Source organism: Vidua macroura, chromosome 12, assembly GCF_024509145.1.
Source record: "Vidua macroura isolate BioBank_ID:100142 chromosome 12, ASM2450914v1, whole genome shotgun sequence".
NCBI classification, from domain to species: Eukaryota; Metazoa; Chordata; class Aves; order Passeriformes; family Viduidae; genus Vidua; species Vidua macroura.
The window spans coordinates 3,042,103-3,054,485 of NC_071582.1; the positions used below are offsets into that span (position 1 = coordinate 3,042,103).

At 44.8% G+C, this 12,383-nt stretch overlaps 1 protein-coding gene across 9 annotated transcripts in view; it reads right to left on the reverse strand.

Moving 5' to 3' along the window:
• Positions 1–12,383, reverse strand: part of NEO1 (neogenin 1) — a 165,739-nt gene that overhangs the window by 114,480 nt on the left and 38,876 nt on the right. The gene's annotated exons all lie outside the window — the stretch shown is intronic.

Here is a 12,383-nt window from a genome sequence, read left to right on the forward strand (position 1 = left end):
AAAGCACAAACTCTGTCTGAAGGCGACCTTTACTTGCAAACAAAGGCTGTCCTGGATGCATTGCAGCTTCTCCCATTGCTTGGTTGTTTGTGGGGTTTTTAAAATCGGATTTACCTTCTAAAATGACCTTAATTAACAAATTGATGTGATTTCCTCTATCACCGAACTACACAGAGAGTCCCTGGTCTCCAAAGAGCCTCCAGCTTCCCCCCAGAGGGACTCCAGCCTTCCTGCACAGAGCCCATTGTCTCTGCTACTCATAATTCACAGCAACTTGGAGATAAGGCAGGAGTGGTGTGAAAGAAACAACAGATAAATGACGCTTTGGCAGCTGATAGCATTCAAACACTCTCTTACCTTCAAGAATTCAAAGAGGAAATAAAGGAAAACATTCTAGAAAGACTGACGTTTCCCCAGTGACTGTGTCAGGCTGGAGACCTGTTAAGTTGGGATCCAAATCCTTGGGATTGTTCTTGAGGATAATAGAGACATCCCCCAAAAAACCCCAAACCAAATACACAGAACAAAAAAAAACCAAAAAAAAAAAAAAAAAAAAAAACCAAAAAAAAAAAAAAAAAAAAAAAAAACACCTTAAATATCTAGGAGCTGCTTCTGTTACTCTGGTTTGTACAAGGGTACCTATGTGTGGATGTTCTTGATTCTCTGTGCCTCTGAAATCCTGAGTGTCAGCTCTCATGCAGCAAAAGGCAGAGCAGAAACAAGAGCCATGAACAGCAGGAAAATCTTTGACCTTTTTACCCCTCTAATCTCTTCCAGCGCAGCAGAAACCTAAAGTTCTTATCAAAATTAAAGACTGAGCTGCACAATCCCTGGGCTTTGTTTCCAAGGGAAACATTTCCCCCCTACCTCAATTACAGGCTTCTCCAAGTTTTTCCAGCATAAATCCAGACCCCTAAGAGAACAAAATACACTGTTTTGAGTTTTGCTTCACTCTGGCTTTTCAAATACAACCCAGAAAACCTTTAAAAGGGGAATGGCAACTTTTTGTTTGCCCTGCCAGTCTCCAGTGCAGATTGGAGCAGATCCAATCCATCGATAGAGTAAAATTGTTCTTGCCCTGGAAGCAACAAGGTGTCCAAGGAAATAGAGCAGAGGATGTCAAGAGAGGTCACAGCAAAACCTAAGAGCAGCTCCACAGGGATTATAAACCTTGAGGAAGAACGGGAAGCAGAGTCCTAGCCAGGCTTCAGAAGTACCAAACTCCTGCCAAGAGCCCTGGGAAGATACAGCACAAGCTGCTTTGTCCCAGGATATCACTGTGCTCCTGCACTGACTGCAGTGGGGACAAAATGTGAAGGGTTGGTGAATAACTCTATCCCAGCTTAAAGGAAGTTAAATCAGAAGAGAGACCATTTTTCCAGAGGATTGGCAGTTGGGGTTTGGGGCACTCTGGAGAACCACACTGCAGCCAGCTAAACTCATGCTGCCTTCAAGCCTCTATTCAGCACAAAAAGGGTTTGTACTCCCTTGACCTTAATAAACTTCTATTTCTACCAACGAGCCATTTCTCCCACACCATCAACCTACTGATAACTCATCTCGATGACAGCATCTTATTTGGGGTAGAATGGGTGTGTATTTGGTGCAGGGAGTCCTGCCCCTTTCCACACACTTACAAACACAGGCATGTACACACCACTGCCTCCATTTGTGCAAACACTGGCCAAGGAGCTTATGCTAAGGCATAAGTCTGTCTCCCTGCTCAGAGACAGGAACAGATAAATCTCACTCATTCCCACCAGGCTGGAGTTTATCCCTCCCCAGATCTGTTCTGGAGATGAGTGGCAGGGAGCCAGATGTGCCAAAACACAACAGAATGCCCTGGCACAGAGAAGATCTGAATGAGCCGCAGACACTGAGTCACTTCTCATGTCCTGGAAGGTCCACAAGCCCCTGACTCAGCCCTGTCAGCACACAGGCAGCTGGGCTTAGCACTCCTGTGCCCATCCCAGGTACAGGCACTCAGGTTTAGCACTCCTGTGCCCATCCCAGGTACAGGCACTCAGGTTTAGCACTTCTGCGCCCATCCCAGGGCACAGGCACTCAGGTTTAGCACTTCTGTGCCCATCCCAGGGCACAGGCCCTTGGGCTTAGCATTCCTGTGCCCATCCCAGAGCACAGCCACTCAGGTTTAGCACTTCTGCACCCATCCCAGGGCACAGGCACTCGGGTTTAGCTCAGCAGTGTGGCACTGCTGACTACATCACTACCATATTGCCCAAATCCTGTTCTTGGAAGCTGCTGTAAGGCTTGCTACTTTCAATTTAATGCTAGACTAGCTGATTATTCCTCCCTAACTGTATTAACTTGCCCTTGGGTCCTCCAAATATTTCCACCTTCCATAGAACAGTTTGCCAAATTTGAACTCTAACCTTGTCCTCACCCTTCCCTAAGTGGTGTGAAAACATAACAAACACAGTTTACACCATCAACTGCTCTGGGAGTGAAAGACAGCAAACACAAGTTTACCTAGAACACACAAGCACAAAATCCCCACAAAACAGTCTCCAACATCAACATCAGGATGTGGAGGAGCTCCTGGAGGAGCCTAGAGGAGGCCACAGAGATGCTCTGAGAGTGGAGTCCCTCTGGTCTGGAGCCAGGCTGGGAGAGCTGGGGGTGCTCACCTGGACAAGAGAAGACTCCAGGGAAATCTCAGAGCCCCTGCCAGGGCCTGAAGGGCCTCCAGGAGAGCTGGAGAGGGACTGGGGATAAGGGATGGAGGGACAGCACACAGGGAATGGCTAAAAATGGAAAAGGGCAGGTTTAGGCTAAATATTGGGAAGGAATTGTTCCCTGTGAGGGTGGTGAGGCCCTGGCACAGGGTGTCCAGAGCAGCTGTGGCTGCCCCTGGATCCCTGGCAGTGCCCAAGGCCAGGTTGGACACTGGGGCTTGCAGCACCCTGGGACAGTGGAAGGTGTCCCTGCTCATGGCAGAAAGTGGGACTGGATGAGCTTTCCAACCCACAGAATTCCATGATTCTGTGATTCTAAGTTTGGGAAATGCAAGCTTGCTCACCTCACCCATTTGTCCAGGAACTGATGCCCAATTAACTACTTTCATCCATTCCTACCCCCTACTATTAAAAATACTCTGGGGTCTTCTAGTCCTCCTTGTAGCTCCTCTCTGCTCAAATTCTCACAATTAACCATCAGTTCTGACAATGTTTCAACCAAGACAAAAAAAACCACATCACCCCAACGTGATCTGGCAGTATTTAACCATGAGGTGCCTCCAGCCTGTCCTGCACTGTTTTCTATGCAGAGGTGCATCTTTATAAGGCTTCAGGTGTGCAGTGTTAAGAACAGTAAATGCCAAGCAGCTGCACAAGTGGGAAGAAGCTTCCCTTCGTTATCCAGTTAATTTCTGGAAGACACAAGCACTCCAATATCCACCTTAAATCACTGAAATGCATCCTTTAACAACCGCCTGCCACGAGCTCATCAGAAATTACAGCACTTAGGAAAATAACTCCAGATAAAACCATTCTGATCTCAGTCCTACTGACTCCACATAAATCACCTCAAACTGGTGCACAGCAATGTGTCTCGAGATTTTACCAGCAGTGCCACAGATCTGACTGGGATTCAGTGCTGCCACCAGAACTGTTGAGTCATGATGTTCTCCTGAGGATGAGCAGCAGCTGCAGCCCAAGCACAGGGCTCCAACACCACATTTCCCTTCACTTTGCAAAGAAACCACATCACATTTCACAAGGACCAAACGCAACAACCATCCAGAATGAAAATGTGAAGCACAGGTATTGTTTCAGAACTCCTTTTTACAAACAAGATGATAAGGCAGCCAAAAGCTGCCATCACAATTAGCTGATGAGCAGTACACCAGGCTTTGGTTTGGAAGGAGTCAAACGGGGCTTTGATGAAGAAAGATCACTCTGTTAGGAGCTGAGGAACGATGTGGCAACAGGGACAATACCTGTCCTTCTAACTCCAAGGCAATTTGGGAGCATGGATATGACACCCTTCAAGCTTGACATGCAAAACAGAAGCATTTGACAAATCCTGATCAGACTGGCAGGAACTGTTAGAAAGCCCCTTCTCATATACTGGGAGTCAGCAATAAAAGCTCCAAGCTCTCTGGCTGCAGAGAGCACTTTTAAAAGGCTTCTCCTCAGAATTTAATTAATGTCCCAATGGCCTCTATAATCCTAAAGACAGTGTTATGCCCTTCCTAACCCACATCATTACAAAAAGCTGCCTCCAGAATCAGCCAGACATAGTTTAAGTGAAGATGTTCCCCACATCATTCCCTGCAGGCTGCCAGCAGGAGCTCACAGGGAACTTGTTCCGTGGTTTTGTTCACATATTCATGGCTAAAGAGCACGTTGTCTATGTGGGCAAATTGCTGCATGTGGTAATCTCTAAATAAATGTATTTATTTCCAGCTTGGTAATTTATTGGCCTTGACAGCATCAGAAGCATTCTGCATTCTCCAATAACCAAAATTTATCTATGATATGACAATGTACCAATGTTTAGACAAAGATGTATTTTCTGCTTAATATTACATTTTTCACTTATAGGCAATAGAGATTATAGACCACCTGATCAAATTAAACTACAACAGCAATATACACCAGCCAAACATATTTTGATTTTTCTTTCATAAAGCACTTCTAAAGCCCAATCAAACACACAGTGCTCCGCAAGTTCACCACACTCAAAAACCAAGGTCACATGTCTAAACTGTGTTCTCCCAATTCACTTCAACTCCTGCTTCACAAAAACTCTGCAATCCACAAATTATACCAGAGAAAAATTAAATTGCACTTAAGCATCAAGAAAAAAAGGAGGGAGTGTAAGAGCTACCCCAGACTGCAGAGTACAGTATAAATCCTGCTGGTACTTCCATAATTCCAGCCGTGGGCTGACGGTGGAACCTGGCAGAGCAAGTGACGGAACATTATGAGATAAGTAATGCCTTGTATAAATCCAGACTTTCCCAGACTGTGTAGATTCCTTTCTCCTTCAGCTCCAGCAGATTTCCTCCTCTGATGATTTAATACACTGTAACAAAGATATCCATCACAAAGAGTAACTCCTCTTCACCCCAGCATGGTTGGGAATTGTGGGCTAGAAAAGGTGCTTGAGGAATGCTGCGGTGCCTCAAATGCCCCTGCCCACAAGGGAAGGGGCTGTTCTGAAATGCCCAAGGGAGAGAGATCCTTTCAGGATGGAGGAGGACACGTGGAAGAAATTCTGCCCTGTGAGGGTGCTGAGGCCCTGGCTCAGGGTGCCCAGAACAGCTGTGGCTGCTCCATCCCTGCAGGGTCCCAGGCCGGGTTGGACAGAGCATGGAGCACCCTGGGCTAGTGGAGGGTGTTGCTGCCTACGGCTGGGGATGGAAATGGAAAATCCTCTCCAACCCAAACCACTCCCAGATTTTATGGTATTACTGAGCTGAGGTTTTTGACATCATGTACCAACAAGATCACAAAAATCAAGACAGTCGCTATAACAATGGCATTATTGTAACAGAGAAGGAGGTGATATGGTTCAGGACTTGGCCTCAGTAACTGAGGAGTATCCAGACAGCACAGCCAATAAATTAAACAAAGAACCAGTCAAGCAAAGTAAGCCATATTTTGCAACAATGCCTTCAGAGCTTTGTTTATATTTCCAGTTACCTTTCATTTGTTAAATAACAAATTATTGTTGGCTTAATCTTAAGTGACCTTCTTGATGGACCTCAAGCACAAAATTATATTTTAAAAAATTAGCCCAATAAAAAAGTGTGCAGGAATAGAATTAAGAAGCCTCCAAATAGTGTGGTGTGTCTGCAGTAAATCACTGCAAGGAAGCATCCCTGCATCTAGTCCAACCACTCCCTCTGTAAGCAAAACCATCACCTCATATATTATTAAATAATGGCAAGAAAAACACGATAATGATCAGCAGCCAAATCCAAACACAGATTGTAATCTCGAAGATCAGATGTCTGTGGAGATTCATTTATCTGGTGTTCAGTTCCACAGCCTTTCAAACCCCTTGAGAGACCCAGACATTTTTACCTGGATTTGGAACACGTGGAAGTGATTTTATTATTTACAATTAATTGTCCCGGGTGCTGTGCCATGGCTCCCTTCAGCATCTGCTCCCAAGCACTGTCACACCAGGTCACAACCTCTCTGTCCTTTTACTGTGGGGCTGTAGTTCTGTTCAGCTTGGAAAACTGCAGGAGAAAAGATGGCACCAACTCCTCCTAAAGCAGGACCCACTGGAACCACTTCTCATGATAACCTTGGGCAACTTGCCCCAAACCAAAGGAGGTGCTCCTCATGTCCAGTCCATATTCCCACTCTTAAACTGTTTCCTACTCACAAGGATTTAATAATTTGCCTTAAATCCAAGCTCAAGAAAATGAAAATAAAAAGCTGTCTACCAGCTGTGCTTCAAAAACAACTTCTGGTGCACTTTTTGTTCCTCCTGAAGTGCCAGGGGAAAAAAAATCCTTTATAAGTACTAAGCCCAAAAATATGGATTTCTTTCAGGTTGTTTAAAAATATCCTTGGGTTTTACAGAATTCGCATGCAGCAGCTGAGCCCCACAAACCTCTCACCTTGTGCAAGGAACATTCTTTCAGGCCATTTTGCTTTTATAAATCAAAGGAAACACAAGTCAGACCATCTAACACCCTATATTTGAATTAAGCCAGTGAGGAAACCTCTCGGAAGGTCCCAACTGCAAAATTCCTTCTCGTAACCATTTCAGAAGGAGAGCTTAAAGGATTTTATCCACTTTTCCCTTTTTTTTGTGAAATACTAAAGCCATTTCTCTCATTTCAAGCAACTATCAGTTTTTAATAACAGCAGTGCTTTCTTCAAAAAGCACCTCAGTCCCAGGGGACCAGAGCTCCATTATTTATTTAATTTTTAATTCTTCCAGGGCCTGTTTTCATTATTTTCTCCACCTGGGCTGAGAAACACCCCTCCAGCATTTCTCCACAAGTTTACTAGAGGGCACTGTAAAGACACCTACAAAGGGAAGAAAGTGCATTTCTGTTCCTCCCGGTGAACAATAGTACTTTGACTTTTCCCCAGAAATAGCTCCCAGATGTTGGCTCCTGACAATGCTACAGTTGTTACAGCAGGTGAAGAGGAATTTCCATTTTTTCCTGGAGTAATGGATTTCCTCTCCCAGAGTTCCAGTCTTCTGAGCACTCAGGCACCTAATTTACCTCTTCAGAGAGAGATGTGAAAGAGAGTGGCTTTCTGAGGGTTAAGGACAAACAGAAAACCCCCTTGTAAGGCTCAAAATACGCACTGCACACAATGCAAGGAGCTTCCTCATCCTGCCCTACTCCTCCTGTCTGGGCTCCACTCAAACCACCCAGCTCAGACCCACAGAACTGGCTCCCCAAACCCTCCCAAGGCCAGACAAGACGACGAGCTCCCTGTGGAGATGCCCTGCTGGTCTGCAAACCAAGCCCAGATAATCAGGGAACAGATTCCTTGCTTCAGACAGGGTGGGTTTTTGCCAGACTGGTATTTCAAAAATGGCTTAGAATATAAATACAGAAAAAAATCCCCACACATCACAAGAGGATTATTTGCTGAAACCAATTACTTAAATATTTCCCAAGTGTAAACACGCTGCAGCATCCAAGAACTGTGCATCAAGGGAAAAGTAGTTTTAGTTTTACCACTTCTCAGATGCCAATGAGGTTATGGGGCACCCAACAGAACCAATTCAGTTTAAGATGCTCTTCAAGTGAGGCAAGCTTTGCACTCAGTGAATGATCTCCCTCCCCCAAGCCACTTCTTCAATCCAGGGCTCCAGGCAGACCACAGAGATGCCAAGGGATGCTCACAAGTGTGAAGGGCAGGGGAAATGCTGTTACCAAGTCAGGGGGCTCCAATCCAGCGTTGGCCAGAAAAGCAACACAGGAAAAAATATTGGCAAGAAAAGAAAAATTGGTTTCTATAGGAAGCATAAAATGAAAAAAAGGATGAACATGAAAAAAAAAAGATGCAAGGAAGAATCAAATAGAAAGTTCCTGGACATAATTTCCAGTGTTTTTCTAAAAGAAAGTGTCTTTTCTTTGTCACATTTCATGAAAGAGGAAAAAATTCTTAACAAATACCTTTAATGTCAGATCAAGCAAGGAATATCTGAGAGAACCTGAAAACAGAACAGCAGCATTGGATCAGAGCAAAAGGAATCCCTTTTAACTCAGCATCCTGTGACAGCAGCCCAGAGCAGATGCTGGGGAGCACCCAAGGGCAGAACCAACAGCAGCAAAACTCCCCAGAGTCAGCCCCAGCACCTCCTTCTCACAGCCCAGGAACACCAGGGTTTGTTCCTTGGCTCAACAGCTCCTGGAGGGAAAGCAGGACCAGTAACCTCTGCCAACACCTTGGAGCTGCCTTTGGGGAGAGAAGGAAGGAAGAAGGGGAGAGGGAAAACAAATATGAGTTCAGAATTGGATTCGGGGGTCCCCAATTTAGGGGACCAGTGCAGAGAGATGAGGATAATCAGTAAATTCTGTACCCTCAGCACAACTAATTGTACAGCCCTTCCCTTCTCTGGTTTCCTACCAAGCACTGCCCAATCACACCACTGAGCCACAACATATAAAAATATAATAACCTCAGCAATGTGTTAATGAGGGTTTTATTGATCTTTCGGGGCAGTAGTGAAAAAACAGGAACAGTAGAAAGGTGGAAATGATGCACATACACACTAGTACAAACATGCTACAACATTAGCAAGAATCTTATTTTAAGAACATATTTGCAGCAGTTTTCTATCCCATAAAATTCAACGTTATTTGCAGAGTTCATTAGATGTTGTTGTGGTTTAACCCGGGGATGAATCAGGTGCAATAAAACCTGCCCCTCACAAATTTAACTCTTAACACTCCTGTAAAAGCGAGCTGGCCAACTAGAGAGCGCCAAATTGAGACTGTTTTAGCAGAAAGGGTTAGAGTGGGATGACAGGCACATCACCAGTCACAGGAAAAGAGGGATGCAGCAGGTGCCCTCAATGACATGGAAAACTGGGGCAGATTTTAATCATGCCAGCACCAAGGTAATACCCTGGGAAAGCTGAGGAAATAAGAGAGAACCAGCAGTATCCCCAGTTTTCCTGGACTTTCACTGAGCATAAGGGTTTGTGTCTGTGTTTGCAAAGCCCAAACTAAAAGCTGTAGAGTGCAAAGCTAAAGCTCTCAGAAATGCCCATTCTGGTCAGTGACCACAGCACAGCATTGGGGCCCTTTAAAAATTACAACACCCATCAAAAATATCAACCAAACATCTTACTAGTATCATCAATGAATGAGCCATATAAAAGAAATAATATATAACATGGCTTACAAAACCAGAATGTTACTGCACCAGATTTCAGGAAGACTTGGCAAATCCAGAACTGGCAAAAATGTATATAATATTTAAATCTGATATCCAGATCAGCTCCAATATTCAAATGAGCACCATTTTAACTGTGCAAGTTAGAAAAAAAAGCCAAGAAATGACATCCCAGACCTGTGCCCAGACCTGTGTTTAAGCATGAACTCAAACACACGTTGTGGAGTCAACAGCTCCTTCAAGTTACTCATTCTTTACTCTGAGTGGTGGAAAAAGCTCTCCATTTGTGCCACCTTCACAACAAATCGTGGTTTGTTTGGCTTTGTTTCATCCTCTCAGCTGTGAACTCTGCATATCGATCCTGAAACGTTTAATGCCCTTTACAGGCTTTGGCTGCTCCTGTTCACCAATGCCATGGGCTCTGCCTGGCCCAGCACTCCCTCCCCAAGGGAGTATCTGCAAATCTTCCTCACCCTTCATCATGAAATGCACAAAAATGATCTGGAATAAAACCCAAAATATCCCCAAGTCTTATTTACCACAACTTAATTATTTCAAGTACAGTGAATGTATATGGAGTAGAGCAAATTATTGGATTTTTGTTTGTTATTTGCTATATAAGAAATCAAGCAGCTACACTTTGGGAAGGCAACTGCAGCCTATTAACAGTGTATTTGTATTCTAAACAGATCTATAAAAAAATCTAATTGCACTAATCCTTTACTGTAACTTTGCAGCCGTGTTATTTTACCCAGCTGACGTTTTTCTGTAACAGATTCCTATTAAGCTGTGAGCGCTCCTAAGCCTCACAATCCAAGAAAAGCTATGAGAAAAAGAGCCAAATGCCTCAATTTAACTCCTGATTCCCAGTGTGTCCTTTTCCCCACGGGGAGTGGGTTGGTACACAGTTATCTCCCCTTCTGTGGCAGGGAAAGGGGCGAGGGGAAGCCCCAGGGTATCCCTGCCATTCCCACACCATCCCAAAGCACTGGAGCTGAGTTGGACGGATAACACAACCCTGGGCTGTAACTGGAGCGTGTGGAACAGCCATCCCTGCCCCATTTGATCTCAGTTGAAAGTACAGTAAAATGAAGTGAAAGAGCAGTTTTAAAAGCTTTACACAGATTCTTGTCTCTCCTCAAAGCACATTAATGAAAACACTTCCTGTGGCAGTGTGTGAAGACAAGCAGCACCTTTCATCTCCCCTGTTTACTGCCTTCACCTCCCCGATTCCCAGGCACCACTGGAGCTTTGACTGGCGCAGCTTTTGTCAGAATGAAGGAAAAAGCTCAACTGTAGCTTTGCAAATATATTAGCAAAAACATTTGCAAGTATTAGTTTGGCAAATGTTTTATACATCTGAGGGGAAAAACAGATTTATCTGTTCATTTATATAACACAGATTATTTCAAAGTGGGAAAGTACATTTCAAAAGAACTTACGTAAGAGTGGAAATACAATTACTGCATGTATTAACTGAATTATCATATAGATATGGGTATTACTGGATGCACAGTTCTGGATATGCTGCTTCCCTCAGCCTCTGCTGTGGCTAATCCTGGCTGTGCTGTGGGCAGGCACGCACTGACAGCTACCTGGGTGGCTATTTGAGGGGTTCCTCTGCAAGGTTTTGCTCTGCTTAACACAAAGCAGAATTTTTCAGTTGAAATAATAACATCAAAACAGGCCCCAGACCTGCACTCTGTGCATCACATCTGAGAACAGCGCTCCATTCACACCACTTCATTCCAAAGCTGTTAAACAAACAGACAGACCTGATGAAATATTAATTTGGCTAATTATGGCAACAGAACTCCAGAAGGAAGTAACAACTCCACAGAAAGAGAGCAGTACCTGTTGGCAGCAGTGCCAAGTGCCCGAGTCCCAGACGTGTGGCAGATGGCTCCCGAGGCCTGGGCACACCGCGCTGGGCCCAGCCTTGGCTCAGCTCTCCCTGCTTGGAAGATGCAAAGGCTCACCTGGGTAGGCAGAGCCTATGTGTGAGCTACTGAATGGGGGCTTTTAGGAAAAGACAGCACACAAAGCATCTACCACTCAACAGTTGTTCCAATTCATAGACTGCAATCAAATCCCAGTGTTTTCACCAGAGAAACATTTACCTTTATTGCAATAAAAAGCTCTTCAACCTGCTTGGACAGCAGATGCAAAGTACCTGGCAATTCACTGTCCAAACCAAAAATTTTGGATGGTAAGACTTCATAAAACATCATTTAAATACAATTCTTTGCATGGAAGAGTCTTCTGGAGCTCACTTAGTTCAGCCAGCTGCCCCAAGCAGGTCTATTGAGATGAGGCTGTTCATGGATCTGGCCAGCCAAGCTTCAAACTTTCCCACAGAACCATTTCCCAGCAACAGAAGAGAGCAAGCAAGAAGTGTGTGAGTATCTAAAGTAGCAAAGCATGGTGAGAGATACACCTCAAACTGTCTTTTCATTATTTCCTTCCTGACATATCACAACTGTGAGCTTTAGTTAAAAATCTACAAATTAGAAGTCCCAAAGCCACAACAATGGCAACATTAGGAAAGATCTGTTCTGAGGAATCCAGCAGTAAAAGCTACACAAAGTGCCTGCTGTGGAGCTGTCATTGCAATGATGGGTTTGTTTGTACCACCAGCCATGTAACCTGGGCTGTTCTGGCTCCCAGAGCCCAGCACATGAGTCCAGGGACCAAGAGACACATGGAGCCATGGCTGGAGCTTGACTTGGAACTGTTCACTGCCCTAGTGTCCCTCAGTGTTCCCAAACATCTCACTTCAGCTGGACTCTGGCCCAGCTCCAAACCACAGGCTGATCCCACTCTTCAGCTGCACATCTGGGGAGAGTTGCCACAACTTCTGATGTGACTGCTCCATCCCAGGCCAGCAGTCATCACCATCAGCACAGAACAAGGACCTCAACACCCTTACACTGCTGTCTTTGGTTCATTCCTTTTAAATCCCACCTTCCCCATACTGCCAGGGCAGCCTTCCTCCTCCACTTGAGGTCCCTGGCAGCATCAATGTAAGGTTTT